Here is a 14,494-nt window from a genome sequence, read left to right on the forward strand (position 1 = left end):
CGCGCAGACTTTCCAGCGGCTGATGGACGTGGTAGGCCGAGACCTGGACTTTGTGTTCATTTACTTAGATGACATACTAATCGCCAGCCGTGACCGCCAAGAACACCTTTCCCACCTCCGCCAGCTGTACTCCCGTCTCCGTGATTTCGGCCTCACTATCAACCCAGCCAAGTGCCAATTCGGACTTGACTCTATCGATTTCCTCGGCCACAGAATCACCAGCGAAGGAGCAACACCCCTACCCGCCAAGGTAGACGCTATCCGCCATTTTGCCCATCCCAACACAGTCAAAGGCCTGCAGGAATTCCTGGGGATGGTCAACTTTTACCATCGGTTCATCCCTGCAGCAGCCCGTATCATGTGCCCTTTGTTCTCGCTGACGTCTGGCAAGGGCAAGGACATCGCCAGGAACGACGAGGCTGCAGCTGCCTTCGTTAAGGCCAAGGACACCCTGGCAGACGCCACGATGCTGGTACACCCTAGGATAGACATCCCAACCGCCCTCACGGTGGACGCATCCAACACCATGGTTGGTGGAGTACTGGAACAATTAATCAAAGGCCGTTGGCAACCCTTGGCATTTTTCAGCAGGCACCTTAGACCACCCGAAATGAAATACAGCGCTTTTGATCGGGAACTTCTAGCGCTGTACCTGGCGGTCCGGCATTTCCGGTACTTTTTAGAAGGCAGGCCTTTCACCACTTTCACTGACCATAAGCCTTTGTCCTTCGCCTTCTCCAAGGTCTCTGATCCCTGGTCAGCTCGTCAGCAGCGACATTTGTCCTACATTTCCGAATTCACAACGGATATCCAACATGTCTCCAGAAAGGACAATGTCGTTGCTGACACGCTTTCCAGACCCACCATCCACAGCCTGTCCCTGGGCGTCGACTACACGGCCCTGGCTGATGCACAGCAAGCTGCCGATGAGCTGCCCAGCTACAGAACCGCAATCTCGGGCCTGCAGCTCCAAGATTTCTTAGTCGGTCCAGGTCAGCAGACCCTCCTTTGCAACATCACAACAGGTCAACCCCGCCCTGTAGTTCCTGCAGCCTGGCGGAAACGCGTTTTCGACTCGGTACACGGGTTGGCGCACCCGTCCATCAGATCAACTGTTCGACTGGTCGCCAGCAAGTTCATCTGGCATGGCCTGCGCAAACAGGTCAGTGAGTGGGCCAGGACTTGTCCGCACTGCCAGACATCAAAAATCCAATGGCACACCAAGGTCCCGCCACAGCAGTTCGAGCCTACCCGTAGAAGGTTCGACCACATTCACGTCGACCTCATTGGTCCTCTGCCAGTTTCAAGAGGAGCCCAGTACCTCCTTACCATCGTGGACCAGTTCACGACGTGGCCAGAGGCAACCCCTCTGTCCGACATCACGACTAATTCCTGCGCCCGGGCGCTGCTCACAGCTTGGATCTCACATCTTGGTGTTCTGGCCCACATCACTTCAGACAGGGGCACCCAGTTTACCTCCAGCCTCTGGTCTGCATTAACGAACATGCTAGGGATGCAGCTGCACCCCACCATGGCCTACCACCCTCAATCAAACGGGTTGGTGGAATGTTTCCACCGCCATCTAAAATCAGCCCGGATGGCCCGCCTGAAGGGTTCTAACTGGGTCAATGAACTGCCTTGGGTCCTGCTTGGCATACGCACTGCCCCCAGGGAAGATCTCCACACTTCGTCAGCTGAACTCGTGTACGGGGCGCCCCTGGTCGGCCCAGGGGATTTCATACCTGCCCTTCAGGACCAGGAGGAACAACCCATGGCAGACCTGGAAAGACTGCGCAAGAGGCTCGGCAGCTTAGCACCGATTCCCACTTCGCAGCATGGTCAAGCCCCATCCTATGAGCCCAAGGAACTACGAGATTGTAAGTTCGTTTTCGTTCGCAGGGGCACACCCTGGGCACCGTTGCAATGACCATACGAGGGGCCGTTCTGGGTCATCAGGAATAATGGTTCCACCTTTATTTTGGACATTGGGGGCAAGGAAGAGGTCTTCATGACGGACCGCCTCAAACCGGCCCATTTAGATCTACAACAACCGGTCGAGGTCCCAACACTGCGACGCAGAGGCCAACCTCCTAAGCAACAGCTAGCATAGCCCGCGAACCTTGGGGACCGTATTGCCGGTTCTAGGGGGGAGGGGGGTTGTGTGGTGACTCACCGTCCGAGCAAGCGAACCGGCTTGGCGGTCAGGTCGCACGTCATCGGAGCAGCAAGGTCCAAGATGGCATTGGGCCTTTCGTCTTCCCCGAGCGACGGGGAGAACCCGTGCGCGGGAAAAGTTTGATGACGTAGCGTATACGTCATTTCCGTTTTCAGTGGGTGGGAACCGTTCCTCTTAAAAGGCCCACGCAAGGCGGGAAAATAAATCAGTTTTTGTTCTGCAGCCCACCGGCTAGTGTCTTGCTTTCACATCACGGTAGCAGCCGCTACAAAAAGTTACAAAAGTAAATAGTGCAAAAGAGGGATAATGAGGTAGTGTTCATGGGTTCATGGACCTTTCGGAAATCTGATGGCGGAAGGGAAGAAACTGTTCCTAAAACACTGAGTTTGGGTCTTCAGGCTCATGTACCTCCTCCCCGATGGTAGTAATGCGAAGAGGGCATGTTCTGGTTGGTGAGGGTCCTTAACGATGGATGCCACCTTCTTGTGGTGCCGCCAATTGAAGATATCCTCAATGGTGAGGAGGGTTGTGCCCGTGATGGAGCTGGCTGAGTCTACAACTCTCTGCAGCCTCTTTCAATCCTGCACATTGGAGCCTCCATACCAGGCTGTGATGCAACTAGTCAGAATGCTCTCCACCATACATCTTTAGAAATTTGCAAGAGTCTTTGTTGACATATCAAATCTCCTCAAACTCCTAATGAAGTAGAGCCACTGCCATGCCTTCCTCACGATTGCATCAATGTGTTGGGCCCAAGATTGATCCTCCGAGATGTTGACGCCCAGAAACTTGACGCTGCTCATCCTTCCCACTGCTGACCCCTCAATGAGGACTGCTGTGTGTTCTCCCGACTTCCCCTTCCTGAAGTCCACAATCAATTCCTTGGTCTTGCTGATGTTGAGTACAAGGTTGTTGTTGTGACACCACTCAACCAGCCGATCTATCTTACTCCTGTACGCCTCCTCATCGCCATCTGAGATTCTGTGAACAGTGGTGTCATCGTTGAATTTATAGATGGTGTTTGAGCTGTGCCTAGCCACTCAGTCATGAGTGTAGCCACAGAAGAGCAGTAGGCTAAGCATGCATCCTTGAGGTGTACCTGTTTTGATTGTCAGTGAGGAGGAGATATTTTCAAGCATCATTGCTTGTCAGCGAGGAGGATTTAGATATGTTGTTGACGTCCCTGTAGTTTAGAAATCTGATACCCAGATGTATCATGCTAGCCATAGTTACTTTCCTTCAGTGACTGAAAATTTGGTATCATAGATTGAATCTGAACGTTAATTTCACATGTATGCTAATCATCTTGATCGAACTACAGAATTTGAACTGAATAAGTCATCAAGTAAATACTTGGTATAAAAGATATGAGAGACTTCTAGGCTTCCTGAATGATACAGGTTGCAATGTTATCAGAAGGTTTTTCTAAGAGAAAGGCATTCTACCCAAGCACAATTCTGGTGCTTGGACAACCATAGAGAGATACATCATGGAAACAAGCCCTTCAACCCACCAATTCCACACTGACCATCAAGCAGTGTGAGAAGAAGTTGGATAAATAGATGCAAATTAATCCTGGAGAAGGATGAGGCTTAGGAAGATAGTAGTATCGGAACTAGAGCTTGCCTAGAGATGTGTGTGACTTAGATGATCTGGGGTATCCTGGATGTGCAAAATAATATAACAATATTTATATTAGGACCTAAACAGTCCTTCCAGGTGAGACAACAGTTCACATGCATCTCTTCCAACCTTGTCTTCTGCATTTGGTTCTCCTGATGTAGCCTCCTCTACAACGGCGAAATCAAGTGCAGACGGTGACCTTTTTGTACAACACCTATACTCAGTCTGCAATGGCCATCCTGAGCTCCCAGTTGCAGACCATTTCCACTCCCCTTCCCATTCCCACAATGATTTTAGGTAAAAGCCCACTTTTCCTTTCTTTTTCCCCTTTCCCCCTGCTCTCCCTTCCCTCCCTCTCTTCCCCTCACTCCCTTCCTTCTCATCCACTGTTCTTCCCATTTTTGTCCCTTCCCACCCCCCCCCCGTCCCCCTTCCCCCTCCCCCCTCCTGGCTCCATCCACCCCCCCACACAGGATCTCCCCCCTCAACCCCCACCCATCCCCCACGCCCATATCCCCCACTCCCCACCTCCACTCCCCCATCCCCCCACCCCCCCCCCCCCAAATGCTTAGTCTACAATGACCATTTGGAGCTCCTGGTTGCAAGGCATTTTAATTCCCCTCCACATTGCTGCACCAACCTGTCCATCCTCGGCCTCCTCCACCGCTAGAGTGAGGCCAAATGCAAATGAGAGGAACAGCACCTCATATTCCACCAGGATAGTCTACAAGCCCATGGCCTGAACACTGAATTCTCCAACAAGTAACCTCCTCCCCCTCTGTCCCTTTCTATCTCCTACTGGCCTACCCAGTTTCTCCTAACCCCGACCCTTCACCCAGTTTCTCTCCCCTCCCCCACCTACACCATCTGCCCATCACCCACACACTCCTCCCACTGGGTCCCCTACCACCGCTGTTCCCATCTGCCCAACCACTTCCCTTATTTGGTTTCATGCTCCACCTTCCTTTCCTATAAGATTCCATCATCTGCAGCCACTTGTTGCCTCCATATATCACCTCCCCTGCCTCTGTTGCTATTTCCACCCCTCCTTCCCCCACCTGACTCCATCTGCCAATCAACCCTTCCTCACTTGAATCCACCTATCATTGCCAGCTCTTGCCCCCCCCCCACCTCTTTATACTGGCTATCTCCCCTCTACTCTTTTCGTCCAGATGAAGGGTCTCAATCCGAAATGTCGACTGTCCATTTTCCTCTACAGATGTTGCCTGATCCACTGAGTTCCTCCAGCAGATTTGTTTTTGCTGCTGGAAATGGGACCAACAGGATTGTTCATATGGGAGCCCACATGAGCCCGGTGGGCTAAATGACTTCTTTTTTTTCGTAATAAGAATAAAAGAGAATCGTCAACACAATATTTATTTTATGACATGTTTACACAGAATCCCAGTGACTACAAAGTAGATATTGGTGTATCACAAGTTTTGTGTTCCAGGAAGAAATTAAACATTTAATATAAATGATAAGAAAGCCGAATATTCATGCCACTTAGCGTGAAAGCCGAATATTCATGCCACTTAGCGTAAAAGCCTTAATGGACAACCAAAAAGGAATATATTGACTAAACATCAAAAAGGAAGTGATGACAGTAGCGGTTTGCTGCCTGAAACTTGATTAATAAGAGTACAACATGGAGCAATCCTGTGCTTTTGAAGTGCATAATGACAGGGGATTTTGTGGGCTGAATTTATTAATTTCCCACAATGAGCCTCACAAAAAACAAAAAATCCCCTTTTTGGTGAAGTAGGTTAAAAAAAAGTACAGAAAAATAGGTTACCGTTTCAATCAATGTGTGTGGTTGAGTGCAATGACCAGCAGAAAGGCACAGAAGGATAAACTGAATAATTAGATTGGTAAGTTAGTAGCACCTAGGTGAATTATATAGAGGTTGAAAGTGGTGTATAGAATGAAGTACAGAGTGTGGATTGGTACGGTAAGGTAGAAGAGGAAAATGAATGCATTATAGGTTCATTGTCAGAAAGTATTTCTCCTCTGTTGATCAGTCTCAAGATCAAGACATCATGGCTCTTGCTTTTAAAATAATGATTTTTGCAGAATGTTAATTAAATGTGCAGGACACTGGAGGTCATGTTCCAAAACCGTCAGTGTTATCAGGGCTCAGATGGGGGTGTCCACCATTCACATCTGAGGCACAACAAGAGTGTGCTTTCAGTAATTCAGATCACAGAGGAACACATGACACTTCAATGCTGATCTCATTGAATGACAGAAGTTCAGTAGTTCTCCGGACACTCCGTGCTTCTTCCACAATCATTTTGTTATTAAGGCATAAGTCTACCAAGTTGGAGGTAGTGATTTCTTCCAGTTTCCAAGTATCACTTTCAGTCTGTTGGCACATTGACCGATCCCTGTGCCATTCCACATTGCCAGAGACATGTCCGCTATACAATCACATGACAGTGCTGTCTTTCAAAACACTACCATTATCCCTTATCTGTCACAAGTGAGTCAGCCAGCAGAAGAGATGATACTTACAACAGATCCCTCCGATATTTGCATCAATCTGCAATGACTGGTAGTAACAAGACAACCAGCACTTCCACCTCAATCAGTAGGTCAGACTTAAAATGTCATGCAAATCATTCATGGTTCCCTTTCCTTCTTCAAATGAAAGTAGAAGCCTGTTGATTTGTAAACACTAATTCAGGCAGTTGGCTGGCACATGAATCCTGTGACCCAAGCTGTCTAAAGTCCCAATATTCTTCTCTTTAACTTCCCTGAAAAAATGCATCATGTTTTTTGTATTCCCAATGGAAAAAGTGGCCTTTCTAAAATAGGGGTGGGAGGAAAACATAGGAACTCCACAACAGCAGGAGACACAAAAGAAAATACAAAAGACAGTTGTCGGAACAAAACAAAACATTGAACTGTAGGCATTTTGCAGCAAAATAAAAACAGAAAATGCTGGAAACATTCAGCAGGCAAGGCAATATCTGTGGAAAGAGATATGTTTCAGGTTGAAGCCCTTTCTGAGGATTGGGAAAGAGAAATAAAGTAGTCAGTTTTAGGTTGCAGCAAAGGTAGAGGGAGAGCTGGATAGGATAAATATCTGTTAGAGTGAGGCTAGGGTTGCCACGGGAATAATTGAAGAGGTCATCCAGTAGATGGATTAATGGCTGCAGCTACGAGGTGAGAAAACAAACAAAGGAGTGCAAAAAGTTGTGAAGTGCAAGGCAGTCAGACTTGTCCAACAGGTCAGACTGTGCCGGCCAATATCAGCTAATTCAGCAATGTCACAGATGGTGACTTACAGCAGAAATGGCCAGTTCTGATGGAGACAGAGAAAGCAAGTTACCTAAACTTGGAAAATTCGATATTGAGTCCTGAAGGTTGCAATGTGCCCAAATGAAAGATGAGATGCTATTCCTCAGGCTTGTTTGGGTCTCATTATAACAATGCAGGAAATTACAGAAAGATAGGTCAGAGTGTGAGTGTTATGGAGAATTAAAGTGGTTTGCAACAGGAAGGTTAGGGTCACACCTGCAGATTAAATGCAAGTACTGCACAAAGTAGACTCCAGTAATTTTACTTTTTATTTCAGATTTCCAGCATCTGCAGTTTTATGATTTACAATTTGCATTGGTTTGGCAGCAAGCATCTGTTGTAACCCAATGAATTCACTGCCAGTAACAGGAGGAACTGACTCCTACGGCTATGCCTGATGCAGAGAGGATCTTTCTCAACTTTCAACATCACCTTTACAGAATCCTGTGTTATTGCAACAAACACATAATAAATCAAGTAACTCAAATGTACACATCTTTCTTTGTAACATGCTGGTAAGGACAATCACTGCCCACGAAAGCGCTGTTAAACACAGCATCGGCAAATAAAAGGTGGACTGACCAGAACAAGAAGAATACTCAGTAACAAACATAAAGAAATTAAGTGGCTGGGAAGAATTGTCTAAACAAGCATTTGCCATCCACTAGATTGTGTCTGCAAAGAACATTTTCTTCCTACTTGAAGGATGAAATTTTTGAACTGGGACTGAATGGGTCAACAGAGTATGGAAGTCAAGAATGACCAAAGGAAAGGCAAAAAAAAAGGGCCATAAATAAAGTTTGAACTTCAGGCCAGGCAGAGGACTGGGTACAGAAGAATAAATATATTCACTTATAAAACTGTGTACAAAGCAGAATACAGGTGAAAACAGAACCAATCCACTATGAACGCAAGAATTTTCCTGTATCCACCAAATATCTGTGGGTTAAGTGATATGTAATACCTTTTTGTCTTGTTCAACAAATTAGCAAAACAATGAACAGAGGATTAGTTGAGGATACCACCTTCCAATTTATCCAGGTGAAAACAGAACCAATCCACTATGAACGCAAGAATTTTCCTGTATCCACCAAATATCTGTGGGTTAAGTGATATGTAATACCTTTTTGTCTTGTTCAACAAATTAGCAAAACAATGAACAGAGGATTAGTTGAGGATACCACCTTCCAATTTATCGTGAACTGTGCAATAATACAAGTTAAAGCTGAATTTAACGTAATTCTCAGGATATCTTTCAATTTCAGATTTTACGATTTGTACATACCATCCTTTAGTATATGTGTGAATTTCTTTCCAATATGCAGTACTTTGTATTTTTAGTTAAATTTCCCCTCTAAATTAAATAATTGCTTGAACTGGGACTCTTGTTTATTTTATGGGCTACATTACTGTTAAAAGTAGCCCAGGAGCATTGTAATAGGGTGCACATCTGAGCTGGAATACATTGAGCTGGATTTGGCCCACTACCCAGAATCATTGACTGTACTTACCAGTACTGTATGTGGAGGGCCCAATGAGCTGTCTTCCTGCACTAGATGGGCGTCTGGTGAGGCTTAACTTAATAAGAAACGAGGCTTTGGCTCCTGCCAAAGCTGTCAAGATATTAAGATTGCTTTAAATAATTAAAAAAATAAAAACACATTACAACACTCAGAAATAACTAAAAACATTAAAATTAAGTGAAATACTTCTATAAGCTAATTTAATACCGTTTCCTATACAATCTGGAAGTCCACAGGCCTCTATTCAAATCAATGGATGTGGGAGCAGAGTGCCAGGTGCCAAACTGCTTGCCACAGCCATCATAATTTGGTTCATTATCATATTACTATTTGTGGGACCTGCACTTCATTAAAAGATTATTTTGTTTGCTGTAAAATATTTTTGAGACTTCCTTAGAAGGGACACAAAAGGCTCAATATAATTGAAAATGTTCCTTTAGTATGTTATGTGAAATCCCCTTGAGCTGGAGATGTGATTTTTAAAAGTAAAATACAGTGGCATTGGAATAGTTACAACGTCAGAGAATTTCATTTAAGCTTCTCTTTAGTCAGTTTTCCACTGATTGACAGCAATGACAGAGAACAACTTCCTGAAGATCACCTTGCAGGTCAATAAGCAAAGGAAATGGTAAGTCAGGTGAGACATCCTGTGGTTCTCAGGATTCCTGCTTTAAGACAAAAAAAAGTCTTGTGAACAAAACAAAGTGTTTGTGTCAAAATCTAGCAAAACAACAAGAAGTGATATGTAGCAAAATAATTGTTGAATGACATGACAGGTCTTCGCTTTCTCCACTACATATAACCTCACGAAGTAGGAATATAAAATGTATGGGAACAGGTACAATATTGTGATTGACATGACAAAAAATATGATGCAAAATCAAGGCTACATAATCTTAATCTGTAAAATATAAACAGGGAAATTAAACTTAACAGCACTCATCCCACATTCTGTCTGCCTGCACTGATTGAACTCAAGAACAATGACCTTTTTTTGGAGAAGTTGTAAGCAATGGACCTGATTTTGCACATTTTCTGCAGTAATGATCCTGAGCAGCTTTGCTGTCGGGAAGTGAAACAGTGGTTTCTCTAAGGAAACAAAAGCATGTGTGGAATACAGTCAAGAAGCTTCTCTGGAAACACAGGAAGGGAGAAGCACATACAAAGATAAAATATTGCTGACTGATATCATTACAATTGTTTATTGTTACTGGCACTTTCTTTATATACATCATTTAGTTCCTTCAGAGGAAGTCAGTTGACCATGCTAGAAAGCACTGCTGATAATCACTAATTACCTTTTAAACAAGATGTACTACCCTGCTTCCTCATCATCCCTATTTTGACCCTTCTGAAACTAACATGAACCTGTTCTTGGGTTTTCTCCTGATTGCAGGCATTTGATGCATCCCACCAAAGATCCCCAACACAATCTAGACAGCATCTATGAAGAGGAAAAACAAAATTAATGTTTCAGGTCAGTAACCTTTTAGCTGACAATACGTTATTGTATTGTCAAGTCTGTAAAGTTGACTCATTTTCTCTCTCCACAGATGCTGCCTGACCTGTTGTGTATTTCCAGCATTTTCTATTTTTATTAGATTTCCAGCATCTACAGTTATTTTGGTTTTCATTTCCCAAAGATCTATGCAAAATAGGCCACCAAAATATATACCCATCAAAGCTAATTGGAAAAAATTCCATGAAGATTTTTCCTTTTCCAAGTTATGCATCAGCAGAAAAACCCTCACTCCAAAAAAAAACTGGAGTATTTTTTACTTGATTCAACCAGAATAATGATCAATACACCATTTTACCATTCAGCATTTGCACCATCATTCAGGAGGCATCAAGCATAATGAATACCACTGAAATCCATAATTCTAATAAGCACAATGAAAACTTCAGTTTGGCAGATCCTGCTCAGGAAAGGTAAAATATAAATGATCTCAAACATTCATTCAGTCAAAAAAAAGCTTCAAATAAGAGAAAATCGGATTGTCTGCATCCATGGGCCAATTGGTTTTTCAAATTAAAGCCAATGCCAGTCACGTAGCTGCTACATTGTCTCAAAATGTATGGAGATATTTCTGATGATGCCTCAGTGATGCCAAAAGAGTCAGCAAAGCAAGATACCTTTTGACAAGGAATCTTGAATTAAAAATAGAAGTTGTTTTGAGATTATTAGTTCAAGGCACATTGGCATTTATAAACCACAAAACAAAAATGTTAGTAAGTACAGAGACACAAGAGATTCTGCAGATGCTGGAATCTGGAGCAACACACACAAATTGCTGGAGGAACTCACCAGGTCAGGCAGCGTCTATGGAGGGAAATAAACAATTGACGTTTCGGTCGAGTTCTGATGAAGGGTCTTGACCCAAAACATCAACTGTTTATTCCCCTTCATAGATGCTGTCTGACCTGCTGAGTTCCCTCAGAAGTTAGTAAGTTCATTGTTATTTATTGAAGCAAAAGTTTCATAGTCTAAAGTCAAATCCATGTGGATTATATCTACATATATGCATGAGCTGAGTTTGTTAAATTTAAAAAATATCAAGTCAACCGAGATATTTCTGGCTGAATCTGGAGTTAGCCTCTCATTTTTATTCACCCAAAAGAAACCCATTTGCTTCATTAGGTAATGCAGCATAAACACATGCAATAAATACTTAAGACTATTAAATTTATGTGCACTCTGTTTAACCTCACTACCACAGAAAGAGGGGAAGAAGAATCTAATAACTTTAAACAAAATTGATTTGGTCAATGACCTTTGCAAAGTTCTGCCAACTCGATATGCAAAATATACCAATACCTATGTTTTTCCTTTCCTGCAAGTTGTACTATGGATTTGCACATTTGTAAACTTTCCTTTATTACTTTATATTCAGTTCATGTTTAATTATCAAATCCAAATGTTTTTTCTTTTCCTGATATTCACTTATATCCTGCTTATTTTCATCCACTTTAAAACCAATGTGGACCAGCCTCTGGGGTTGAAATTTTTGAATAATTATTGTGTTCCATTATTTAATGTTAATTACAGCTCTATTATGCAATCATGTACAGAGAAGTTTGGAAACGGAAAGAGTCAAGAATTTAGAATTTGGAATACTTGGCAGTTTTCTTTGGCACTCTGAATCCACTTTTGATCACAGATCTTTATCACTACATTAAACGCAAGTTGCAATGCTTGTCAAATTTCACACTGTATACTTGTTCTTTGTGTAAACTGAAAATGCACAAATAGCCGATGATAATGTCAATTCTCATGCAACAATGATGTGATGCCTGAGCAGACAAGTTGGACCATGCATGCATTCATACTGAACATAGAGTGAGCTGCAGACCAGAAACCAAGTCTAAAAGCACAAGGTGCATTGCTTCAACTGTTTATTTAAAGGGATCATTAATTGCTTACAGGTTTGTTGAGTAATCAGTTAAAGATGAGTTCAATGTATTCAAATGTGCTGAAGGACTGAGATGATTGAAAGTAAAAAGGAGACAGATCCTAGGCAACTTTTTCTTGACTATTACAGGAGCAATGCATGAAATCAAAAACTGCTAATGCTGGAAGTCTGAAATCAAACAAAAAAAAACGCTGCCTGATCTGCTGAGTATTTTCAGCATCCATTAGAAAGTGCTGGGAATAAAACAGGAGAAATAGATCTTGAAACAAAGATTTCAAAGGACCACATATCTACTACCTCTTGCATAGCCTTGACTATAAGAGTCACAGTGTAATGAACCTCTCGTGTTCTGGACCATTTCTGGCAGCTGTGATAGATTTCCTGCACATTCTGGTTTGCAGCCCACCACTACATTTGGAAGTTCTTAACTCAAGGAGAAGTGAGTTTGGCTTCTTTCTTGATAAAGAACAGCTGAAATCGGAGGCAAGGGATTTACCCAGACAGCAAACATTCCTATGGTTCAGAGAGTGATATGTTGCAACCATACAAACTTCGCTTCCTTAAGGTGGTCATGTTCAATTTGTCCAATCAATTGGTATTGGTATATTATTGTCACTTGTACAAGGTACAGTGAAAATCTTGTCTTTGCAAACCGTTTGTACAGATGAAGTCATTACACAATGCAGATACATTGAGTTAGTATAGAGTGCATTGAGGTAGTAACAGGTAAAAACAATAACAGAGTACAGAGTAAAGTCTCACAGCTACAGGGAAGTGCATTGCAGGTTGACAATAAGGTGCAAGGTCTTAACAAGGTAGATTGTGAGGTCAAGAGGTCCATCTCATCGTATAAGGGGAACCATTCAATAGTCTTATCACAGTGGGATAGAAGCTGTCCTTGAATCTGGTGGTATATGCCCTCAGGCTCCTGTATCTTCTGCCTGATGGGAGAGGAGAGAAGAGAGAATGAAAGCGTGCAGACGGGGTTTACCAGGATGCTGCCTAGATTAGAGGGTATGAGCTGTAAGGAGGTTGGACAAACTTGGGTTGTTTTCTGTGGAGTGCAGGAGGCTGGTGGGAGACCTGATAGAAGTTATATAGATTATGAGAGGCATGGATAGAATCACAGTCAGAATCTTTTTCCCAGGGGTAGAAATATCAAGTACCAGAGAACATGCATTTAAGACGAGAGGGAGAAAGTTTAAAGATGATGTGTGGAGCAAGTTTCTTTTTATACAGAGAGTGGTAGATGCCTGGAATGGGTTGCTGGAGGGGAATGGTGGAAGCAGATACAATTGTGGCTTTTCAGAACCTGTTAAGACACATGAATATGCAGGGAATGGAGAGATATGGATCACATACAGGCAGAAGAGAATTAGTTTAATTTGGCATCATGTTTGGCGCAGACATTGTGAGCTGAAGGGCTTGTTCCTGTGCTGTACTGTTCTATGTTCTTTCACTTGGTCACGCGACCAAATACAAAACAGTGTCCAGGTCTCACATCGTCCTGCCTTGGATATATTTCTTCATTTCTCTATGTTCATTAGGTCACAGTTCTGGAACAGCACATCTTAGAACACATCAGGGGTTCCTTCACTACAGGCACTGCAGCAGGTTATGGACACAGCTCCTCAGTGCAAATTAGGGATTGTCATTAAATCAACTGCCCACATTCCATGAGTGAACAATTTTAAAGAACCAGTCTATCCATAGTGAGAGAAGTATGAGCTGCTGCAAAGTCTGCTATTGCTGGAAAGAGTTGTATGCTATTTGTACAGAAAGAGTGTTACTGAATGTATTGCAATGTGTCCATATGATGTGTTTTTATTTACTGAATAATGATAGACTATGTGAGATGCGATTTGTATGTGGGAGTATTGGAGTAGTGAGGTGTGTGAATGACTGGTTGACCACATGAAAGTTAATAGGAGCAGTGATTGGTAGTGTCAGTTGAGTGATGGGGATATGGTATATGAAGCAGAGAGTTGGCATAAAAGCCTATTTACTGAGAGAAGTATTCCAACCAGTCTTTAATCAATTCTAGAGAGCTTAGTGCAAGCTACAGCAGACCAGCACTAATGCAAGATCATTAAACTTGTTAGAGAATTGAATCAAGATCCTCAGATACCCACTTCTACTGTCAGTCCTAGACCACATCCTGGGTCCTTGGGCATAGAGGACTTATGTCTTCTCACAGTTTCTAACGTATTGAGTGATGAGTCTGAAAATCAGCAAGTCTACATTCAATGCTGGTATGCTGTAGCTTGCATTAAGCTTTCTAGAATTCATTAAAGACTGGTTGGAAAAAAATAAGCACCTCTCCTTCAAGAGGTAGAACCATGACAGTGATGGGTAGATTTGGCAAATGCTGGGGACACCCAGTGTGAAACCACTGAACGTAGACCATTGCACTCAACAGCATAATTGGCTCTGGGCAGATTCAGCAAGCACCTTAT

At 43.1% G+C, this 14,494-nt stretch overlaps 1 long non-coding RNA gene across 1 annotated transcript in view; it reads left to right on the top strand.

The window, feature by feature from the left end:
• The window catches only part of LOC127576184 (uncharacterized), a 49,987-nt gene that overhangs the window by 5,880 nt on the left and 29,613 nt on the right, over positions 1-14,494 (top strand). Inside the window, exon 2 of the long non-coding RNA XR_007957176.1 lies at positions 10,022-10,102. This is a non-coding gene — a long non-coding RNA (uncharacterized LOC127576184). The remainder of the gene's footprint in view (positions 1-10,021; positions 10,103-14,494) is intronic.

The sequence above is a fragment of the Pristis pectinata genome, chromosome 11 (assembly GCF_009764475.1).
Source record: "Pristis pectinata isolate sPriPec2 chromosome 11, sPriPec2.1.pri, whole genome shotgun sequence".
Classification (NCBI taxonomy): Eukaryota; Metazoa; Chordata; class Chondrichthyes; order Rhinopristiformes; family Pristidae; genus Pristis; species Pristis pectinata.